Below are 10,245 nucleotides of genomic sequence, written 5' to 3'. Positions count from 1 at the left end.
TACCCACATCTTGGAAATCCTCTGTATAGTTTGTATTTCGGCCCGCATTTTTTTTCTCTAAGTACCATCGCTATTTGCGTTGCTATTAGCATCGCATTAGCGTTTTTTTTCATCAAAGTACCGTCGCTATTTGCGATGCTAATAGCGATGCCGCTATTTTATGTTGCAAATTGCCATCGCTATACCTCCATATCCTTGTAGTGATTTAGGGTGCTACTACTTGTCAGGTTGCAGTGTGGAATAACAATCGCAAAGAGCTTGAGTTTAGTCATGTATATGGATTTGGACATGCTGATACAAATATATCCTCAAGATTCTTGCATTTCAAGCTCTCATATGATCAAGATATCTTTGCTGACAAAAGAGTGATGTATTTGGATCTCAGACCCCTACACTTTGCCATAGTTTTAGGTTAGGATATTATCTATCAATATAACCAAAATCGCATCTACACTATGTATATATCTAAAATGTCAAACTAATTATCTATCCAATTTACTATTGATAGATAATGATTAACTTTTTCGCTACAAGTATGCTAAAGAAGTGGTTATTGGTGACAAAATGCTTGTTTGGGACCAAATAAGACTCAATTTATTACCTATATGGTTATAGGTAAATTGAAAATAGTTATTACTTAAAGATCATCATACTTTATCAATAATCAAAATGCAATGTATTGCTCTAATTAACATGATCTAACAATATTTCTTGTAGACATTCACTACACAATTGGAAAAGGGTTGTACAACCCATACACTCTTCAAGGAATAATCATTGTTGGTAATGTAGTCATCTTTGTGCATAGCGATTGGTTCCTAGATACAATGTTTCATCATCTTGCAATGGCACATCTACTCCCTTCAACTTATCAGGTTTTTCATTTTTTGAAACTCTATAAGGCTACTTTATATGAAACTTTTGTTCAAACTAAAAATGAATAATCTTTGTGGTTTCAGTTTATATTGGGTTTGCCACGAGCATTCTATTGGCTCTTTCGGAAGGATATCTATTCTAGCTTGTATTATGCTATTGAATCAAGCATAGGAATACCCACATTTATCTTAACATATGGTGGTGGCATATCTCTCTTAACATCCATTTTTACTATGTCAACAATACTCAAGATATTTCCTATTTTGGGTATATGAACTAATAGAAATTCACCAAATAAGGATCAATAGCCTTTTCTCCCATTCATCAAAAGAATTTTTGTTCTCTACAATCATCACAGCCACATCCTAATTGATAATGTTGTACTTTCATAAAGCATGAATCATGGATACCTTATGGGACTATTATAGAACTACATGGACTTAATGCCAAATGTTTCTCCTCTCTCAATCACTCACTCCGTGTGTGTGTGTGTGTAACATCTAATGAACTATGATGATTTTCAATATTTACAAAATATAAATTTATCCTTAAGTACATGTATATGTACATCCTTTCATGTGAGTGTATACACCTGTGCATACCTCCACACATGTCTGTGTGTGTGTGCAAGCATATACACATACATGTAGATGCATGCATGCATGTGGGGTGCCAATTTTACAAGTAGAATAGAAACTCTATAAACTTAATGATAAACAAAGACTACAATAGAATTGGAGTAGAGAAGTGGAGGCATATATTGTTAAGCAAGTTTATCCTTGTGTGTGTATTAATGTGTAATAACACGTGGGATGGTGTTTCTAACAAATGACATTATAAACATCATTTTAATTACACATAAAAACATGTACTTCTATGACTCAATAAATACTTATTTATACGTGTCCCTATCTTTGAAATCATGCATGCTCCATTTTTTACTTTCCCTTTGAGGAAAAAGATCAAAATTAAAGAAAAGAGTCACACATACACACAATGAGAGAGAGAGAGAGAGAGAGAGAGAGAGAGAGAGAGAAGAAGAAGAAGAAGAAGAAGAAGAAGAAGAATAATAATAATAATAATAATAATAATAATAATAATAATAAAACAAGGAGAAGTAGAGAGATAACAAGAGAGAACTTTAGCCTTTAAGGGAAGTTACAATGACACCTAAGTGGGCACATCTTCTATTGAAGCTTTCAATGTAAACCCTCGGTTAAACCTTTCATTTTTGTTATCTATAAACTTAGCTTTTTATTTGCATGGGCATAAAGGGCACCATCTCTATAGGTTTATTGCAGGTATTTTGTGTATACAAATGTGGACATTATCTTCTTTGTGAATGCATTTTGATATGTTGCAAAAATGAGGTGTTGTTGGGTGTTTTAACACAAAAGTAACTACCATATTTCTTGATGTTTTTAACATGTGTTTTCATTTTTTTCTTTTGGATTGGTTAATACATTAGGTATATGGTTTTTTATAGAGAAACCAAGATATTTATCCTAGTGATAAATGCGTTATATAGATAGTTTGATAGGACGATCATATCATCCTCAAAACAAGATGTAACCTTCAACTCTTATATTTACATTTTCTCTTCTCTTTCTCTTTTGAAAATAATTTTGGGTATCTTAGGCTTATTTGTATTTGAACTTTAGAGTATAATTATCCTCAAGAGAAAGACAAAATGAAAGTGTGGATATCTTAACATTTAATAGTTATATGTTTATTATGCTTTGTGGCTGAAAAGTTTAATTAGTAAGAGAGATAATTTCCCCAATTAGAATATCAATAGGTGCATTTTTTTAATGTTTATAGAAGCGTTTAAAAGTATGTTTTTGACTAGTTTAATGAAGTTTCTAACAAAAAATTTAAAAGCATCTTAATAAGTAAATTTACATAAATATACTTATAAATATAAGCTACTCAAGTTTAACGGATTTATTCATGAGAATGTGACAATATAGTTGTGGTACTAGACCCTAGACTTCCAAGAAAATTCATGGTAAGGAACTCAATGGAGATCATGCACTCTCTATATACTTACAATTTACTCATTAGATCTTTATAGAAGAGAGATTTGGATTTAGCATTAATGGCTTAGTGTTTAGATTTTAGTGCTTAGAGTCTAGCGCTTTGTTTAGGGTTTAGATTTTACTAATTAGGGTTTAGAGTTTAGGGTTTAGTTTTGTCCTATGCGTCAATGGGTAGTTCTCCACAAGGTGGATACATTATTTGATAAGGTACCATGTGAGAGGGTTCATGGTTTTGTGTTTTGTGTTTAGGGTTGAGAGTTTTGGATTTAGGGTTTAGGGTTAGGTTTTAGGATTTGCATTTCGTATTTAGGATTTAGTATTTAGGTTTTAGGTTTTAGTATTTAGGGTTTAATTTTTTGCTAGTTTAAGGGTGTAGAACTCTAATGTGCTTTGATGGGTAGTGCTTCATAAAGTGGATATATTTTTTGCTAAGACAACACATGAGAGGAAAAGTCCCAAAGTTGATATGTAGGACAACATGAAAGCTATTAGTATCTTTAAGTTCTAGGTATGAAAGGGGGATCTATACTGCAATACCAAAGACTACATGCCTTTCTCCTAAGCTTGAGTATACCAATCATTAATGTTAGAGTGGATACGTATAATACTTTTACAAGTGAACTTATCAAAGACTTTACTTCATCATCCAAACAAGTATGAATATCAATATGAAATATAATATATACCAGGCATTCATGTTCAAGGAGAGTGTCAAATGTAAAGGTCACACTCCATTGCAAAGCAAACACCAAATTACCACAATACTACAGTGTTGAGCTTTGTTGAGCTAAGTAAATGCATGTAAAAGAGTTTTCCACAAATTGTTAGGTAAGGATATTATAATGTCCTCCCTCATGGAATTTGATGTGTATAATAGTTCAAAGATGGAGTCTGCCTATTGAGTAATGTTTTCTTAGATGATGATTGCAATCAAATGTGGAAAAATGTTTTCTCCATGCATGTCAAGATGGATAATCTAATTTTGAATGGTTAGAATGTAAACCATACATATTATTGTACATATCACAAGAAAATAAAGATGAAAATCTCATTATAAATTGTTGAGGGTTTAGGATTTAGTAGTCTCATTTTCTATGATTGGCATTCCTTCACAAAGTGGATACATTATTTGTCCTAGGTAACATGTGAGAGGGTTTAGGGTTTAGGTTTTAGTGTTTTGGGTTTAAGGTTTAGTATTTAGAATTTTGGGCTTAGTTTAGGATTTAGGAGTCTAGTATTTAGCATTTAGTATTTAGTGTTCACACAAGGAGCTTATAAAAGAATCCTACATAGGAAAACTCTTGGAATGTAAGAAACTCTCTAGTATTTCCTAGGTAGCTACATAAGTGTTTTCTACATATAGCTAGGGAATTACATTTCCCCCATCTCATAGTAGGGATCCTAGATATCAAGATATGAATCTCCCACATATAAATAGGGAGTTTTATTCCACACATCTTGAACCAGGTAGTATCTATAGGTCATATAACGAGGGAATCTAGTTCCCCATATACCATCACAAGGAATTACAAGTCACACAACTCGGGAATTCAATTCCCTATATCCCATAATAGGGAATTACAAGTAGCCATACCAAGATATACTTTGTGGAAAATGGTTACCAAACAAATTAGGGTTAAATTAATAGCCACTCAATCCCATGCTAGCTACACATTCTAAAAAATAATCCATGTTAATTTTCTCATAGATTGATGATTGGTTAGAAACTAATTTTATAGTGGGGTCTTGTTTATATGAGTAATGTTTTTGCATGAGTAATTATAGGTACAAAAGGTCATCCATGCCGGAACGTTGTCGAAGGATTTGTGAAAGCATAGTCGCGTCTTCAGAAGACCTTGATATATATCAAGATGGAAGATCAAACAAATAAATAATCAAGACGAAAATGATGCAGTCTATCTGCTCTTCCACAGTATTGTTTACATATTTATCCTGTTGCTTAATATTGACACCATACTCTTGAAGTACTAATGTCAAGTCTTCAATTGTCAAAACAAAGTGCTTCACCTTAGATATACATCCTCCTCTGTCACTCTGAATGCAGAGTTAGTACCCTTTTCTGATCAGTTGATCCAGCCATTGCCTTAGCACGGTATTGATGTGATCGACGAAGGATGTTGTCATGTCCATATGATAGAGTCCTTAACAAGCTTTAGTTGCTGGCTAGATAGCTTGAAAAGAGCTCGGAAGCAGTGACTTGCAATTGCTCACAGAAGAGAGAAAAACTTCAAGCTGTGTTCAGGGTCCTTAACATTATTCTCATTTCTGACCCTTATAACAGCAGTTGGAAGTATGTGTACAGAGGCGCAGCAAAGCGAGTTTCAACTCAAGGATATGACACTTTCGATCTCTGAACCGTATGTAATCTGCACAGGCGACTTGATTGCTCTAGATTCTATGTTTCTGCCTTGAATAGTCTTCATCAACATAAGAAGTACCAAAAGTTGCTCTATGTGTTGTGGATAACTGACAGCAGTGCCGTATCCTTTTTTTCCCACACCTGCAATGCTTCTTGAGTCTTTCCTAATCCAAACAGAGCATGATCTTTCTGGATAAATGCTCGAAAAGCTGTAGGAGAAAGCAGAAAGCTTAAATGCTTTGTTACAATCCTTTATTGCATGCTTGTGCAAGTCCAGCTTATTATGTCAAAATGCTCGATTGCATAGGGTCGACAGAATCGGGCTGCTGAGAGAGTAAAGTTGTGAGAATTTTTATAGCCTTCGACCACTCCATTGCAATGCAAGCCCGCGTGAGCTGCTGCTGCGGAGAATCGGAAGAAGACGACGTTCCCAGCAGAAGACCATGGCGGGAGACAAAGCAAGCGTATTATGCCTGCTTGTCTAAAGGCTCTCGTCTCACCTCTTCTGCCGTTGCTGCTTTCTTTGTCTTCGAAGCTTCCTCACTACCTCCACTCTGATGCTTCTTTTGTTATTCTTCTTCTCCCGAATTTTTCTTTCCGTCCAAGCATTATCCTAGAAGTTGTTAAGATCCATCACCCAGCTTTCATTCTTGATGCTTCAATTGTTCCCCTCAGTCGATTTTGCTATGGCTTCCTCACATTCTTTCCGCTTCGTCGTCAGAGTGTTCCTCCCCTTTTAGACCAGAAAAATCGCCCCTTCTCTTTCTCAGACCAGATGATCCTTACCTCCTTCCCCTTCACGCCTCGTTCTGGTTAGAATCTAAGGGCACCTTCAAATCTTCTGCTAGGCTGACAGCTTTGATCACAGTAGCAACAGTTTCATATTGTTTAGCCGTCTGAAAGAGTAGGCTTTTGAGCTGTGCAACCAGAAATGATATTGGCCGATTTGAAGCCTCAAACCCTACTGAATCTGAAAATGTTAATGACTGAATAGAGGCCTCAAGAAATCTATTGTTGCTCCCTGAAGTATTGCTCCGAGATTGTTTTTTTTCAAAAGTGAATCTCCCTCCGTCCTCCTTTCTCAGATTGCAGAGAGCTCCTTCCGACGGATTCGTATTTTAGCTTCAATCACTTTTTGCTCTTCTGCTTGCTCAACATCCTTCTCTTCGAAAACCATGCCAATTTGAGAAGTTGCGCCTCAGAAGCTCTGTAACAGCAGGCAGCCTACCTTCTCGCACATCTTCCTCTCTTCTCAGCAGACGTTGTTTCTCCTCTATTCCCAGATTTCAGAGCCAATATCTGTCCTTTGCAACAGATGGTCCAATGCAGCCTGAGCATCCCTGATCAAACCATGTTGAGACGGCAACCCATCACTAGCACCATAACCTCCCTGCACTCTTCGTTGCTCTCCCCTATTCCCAGATTGCAGAGCCCATATCTGTCCTATTTTCGCACTCTCCTCCTCCGTTTCTGCCTGGCCGTCCCGCCCAAAATGTCCCTTTTCAAAAATAGCTGAAAAGCTTTCTTTTTTTTTTCCAGCCTAATCCCCATCTTCTTTATCCCCTTGTTCTAAAGACTCTATCCTTGGCAATTCTTTTGCAGTTCCGTTACAACTAGTAGAGACAGTGTTACCAAGTATATGTTTACCATCCTCTGCAACCTTTTAATTCTTTCCACACACATTCTTCTTTCCTTTCTTTTCAGCCAGACCATTACCTAAAGCAGGATAACTCGCACGTGCATCAGCTTGCTCGCCTTCTCCTCCGATGCGTGTGCAGTCACATATGCATGCACCTGTGTGTGCTCATGGCCTGGCCGCCGTGCTCCCATGTAACATTAGAGCTTTGCAAAATAGTAGCTGCCCAAGTCCACTGTGATACAATGACACTCATAATCAAGCCTGTCTTGATGCTCTTACTAGTTATATTGCACCATTCTGAGGTGTGCTAAACATCAAGCAAGCTCCCACATTTGGCAAACATATCCACCAATGTACTTCGACTCGCATCTCTTGGAATTAGTTTAGTACTTCCTCACAAAGTCCATATTCGGCATATCTTGAAATAAGTGTAGCCCATGAGATTGCATCTCAAGTTTCCAATCTATCAAAAACCTTATTCTTCTCCATCTTCGGCATAGAATGAAAGAGCAAACATAACAACTAAGTATGTACAAAGTAACAAATCTCATGCACAACTTTTGGGTGGTTTCACACCTCGAATGCGCAGCAATACGACATCCACCCCCTCTAATCCTGCGCATCCTCCGGATGGGCCAACTTACCCATGATCATTATCATCAAGATCCACAAACAAATCAATCTCTTCGTTATGCATTTCCGGTAGATCAACAAGATTATCAGCTGTATCATCTGTCTCTTCCATTGGAGTTTCTTGACGTTGCTCTTCTCTCAAAAATTCTTCCAATGCATAATCCTCATCATCTCTTTTCTTGAAAATCTTGATTCTTTTTCCAGCAATTGGCACTCTAAGCACTGTCCCATCCAATTCTGTCAACTCATATGTTGCATTATCAAAGACATGTCTGACTATGTATGGCCCAAACCATCTTTTCACCATCTTTCGAAGTGCAGTATACTGATTTTCAAGGCTACTGTCAAAGACCAATACCCAATCTCCCTCTTCTATTGCTCTAGGCCGCAAGCGATGCCTGCTATCAAACCTGTCCTTGTTCCTTAGTCTAGCAACTTTCAACCTGTCAATAGCTAGCTGAATATCCTCAGGTCTCCTCTCCAACTGTCGAATCCGAAGAGCTAAGAGCTCCTCTCTCGTCAAGTCCTCCTGCCAAGGTAAAACTGACCAAGTCAAAGCACAAGTCTCAATCGGCATAACAGGTTTCTGACCATACATCAACTCTGCAGGCATATATCCTGTAGTAACACTATGAGTCATACGATCAGCCCATAAAACAAATGGTAGAAGTCTCGGCCATTCTCCAATCCGTCCTCTGCATGCTTTGGCTAATGCTTTCACTATCGGCGGATGCCCTCTTTCACTCTTTCCATTTCCCTCTGGATTGTATGCTGTGGTTAGAGCCAATTTGATTCCTAGCTGAGAGAAAAACTCCCTAGCTTCATCTGCATCCAATTCACCATGATCCGCAGTGATCTTACCCACACAACCATACCTGCAGAAAATTTCCTCCAATAAGAACTTACACACTGCACTAGTGGTCTTCGTTCTCAAAGATCTGCCCTCAACATGATTGGTAAGATCCTCTCTAGCCAAAACAATGTACCTCATCTGCCATAGACCCATAGGCATGGTAATCAAATCAACTACCCACTTATAATGAATGCATAGTGGATAGGTCGGATGAAGCTCATCTCTATGACGCACTACTGAATACATCTGGCAGTCTCTGCAAGTCTCAACAAAGTGAGAAACATCTCTGTACATGCCTTTCCACCAATATTTCTCCCTGATTTTCTCATAAGTAGCCCATACTCCTCTATGACCAGCCCAAGGACTCTCATGAAACTCCCTCATCACCTGTAACTGTGTCTCTCTATCGCAGACAACCCGCAAAGGTAATCCGCCTCTTTTCTTCGGATGCTTCCAAAGAAATCCGTCCTTGAGAAAATAACCGTAGGCTTTCCTTCTGATCTTCTTGAACTCTTCATCTGTCCATTCATCTCTTTTGCTTAGTGTACTAAGGTACCTGCCAATCTGCAACCAATCTCCAACATAGAGCTCTTCTGTGAAAGCCACAATATCATAAACATGACAAACATGATCAACTATAGTGGCTGAAATTTCTGCATCATCCTCTTCTGCAAGTAGAGTCTCCTCATCATCATATCTGGCTCTAGACAACATATCTGCCACTGGATTATCCTTCCCTGCTATGTGTTTAAATTCCGGATTTAATGACTTGATGTATGCAATCCATCTCAACATAGCTATATCCTGAGTAGAGCAACTCGTAATCATACCAATCAATGGCAAGCAATCTGTCTCTACCACAACTGAAGCTCCAATAAAGTACTCCTTGTCACATTTGAGAGCCGTCACAATCCCCAATAACTCTCTCTTGATTTGCGGATATCTTCTCTGTCTCTCGTTTAGGACTTTCGCCCCAAACCGAATAGCATACCTATTTCCATCTGCATCATCTTGACCCACAGCCCAACCTATGCCAATTGGACTAGTGTCAACTGTCAATACAATAGGCCTATCACAATTATAATCCGCTTTCCTGAGAGTAGGAGCATTCTGCAATAACTTCTTCAATTTCCGCATGGCTCTAGTGTGGCTCTCATCCCAATAAAATTTCTGCCCCTTTCGAAGCAGCTGATACAAACAATCTGCAATGTGTGCAAAATGAGGTATCCAAATCATATAAAACACACAAGCACCAATGAATCTCCGTACCTCAGAAGTGGTAGAACAATACTCTGCAATCTTGCCTATAGCATTCACCTTATCAGGTGAAGGTTTCCTGCCATAATATCCACACATATGCCCAACAATGACAACCTCATTCACTCCAAAAACAGATTTTTGCCCTGAAAGTGTCAAGTTCACTTCTTCTAACCTGGCCAAAATCTTCTCACATGCTGAAATATGATCAGCCACAAAGTACCTGCATCCCTGCTCATTTAGGCTCTCATTCTTCTCTTCTTCTGCACACCCCTTAATGGGCACATCATCCAAGAAAGGCATAGTAAGCTGAGGTATGTAATCACGAAGGACCTTATGCATGGCATTCATCATATGCGCAACAGAATTAGTGGCACCTTGAGGCAAGGTACACATCCTGACAAGCCCAATAGGAGTTCTCATGGTGGTTATATCCCTGCTTTCCAAAGCCAGCTGAAACTGATCATAACCTGAATACAAATCACCCAAAGAATAGATGGCACGTCCAGCAAATGCCTCTGCAAACTCATCCACAACTGGACCAATACCAACATTCCTGATAGTAACC

This window comes from Lygodium microphyllum, chromosome 10 (genome assembly GCF_053477565.2).
Source record: "Lygodium microphyllum isolate KBCC chromosome 10, Lygodium_microphyllum_v1.1.10, whole genome shotgun sequence".
Classification (NCBI taxonomy): Eukaryota; Viridiplantae; Streptophyta; class Polypodiopsida; order Schizaeales; family Lygodiaceae; genus Lygodium; species Lygodium microphyllum.
The sequence above is the reverse complement of the archived record's forward strand: the minus strand, read 5'-3'. Positions refer to the sequence as shown.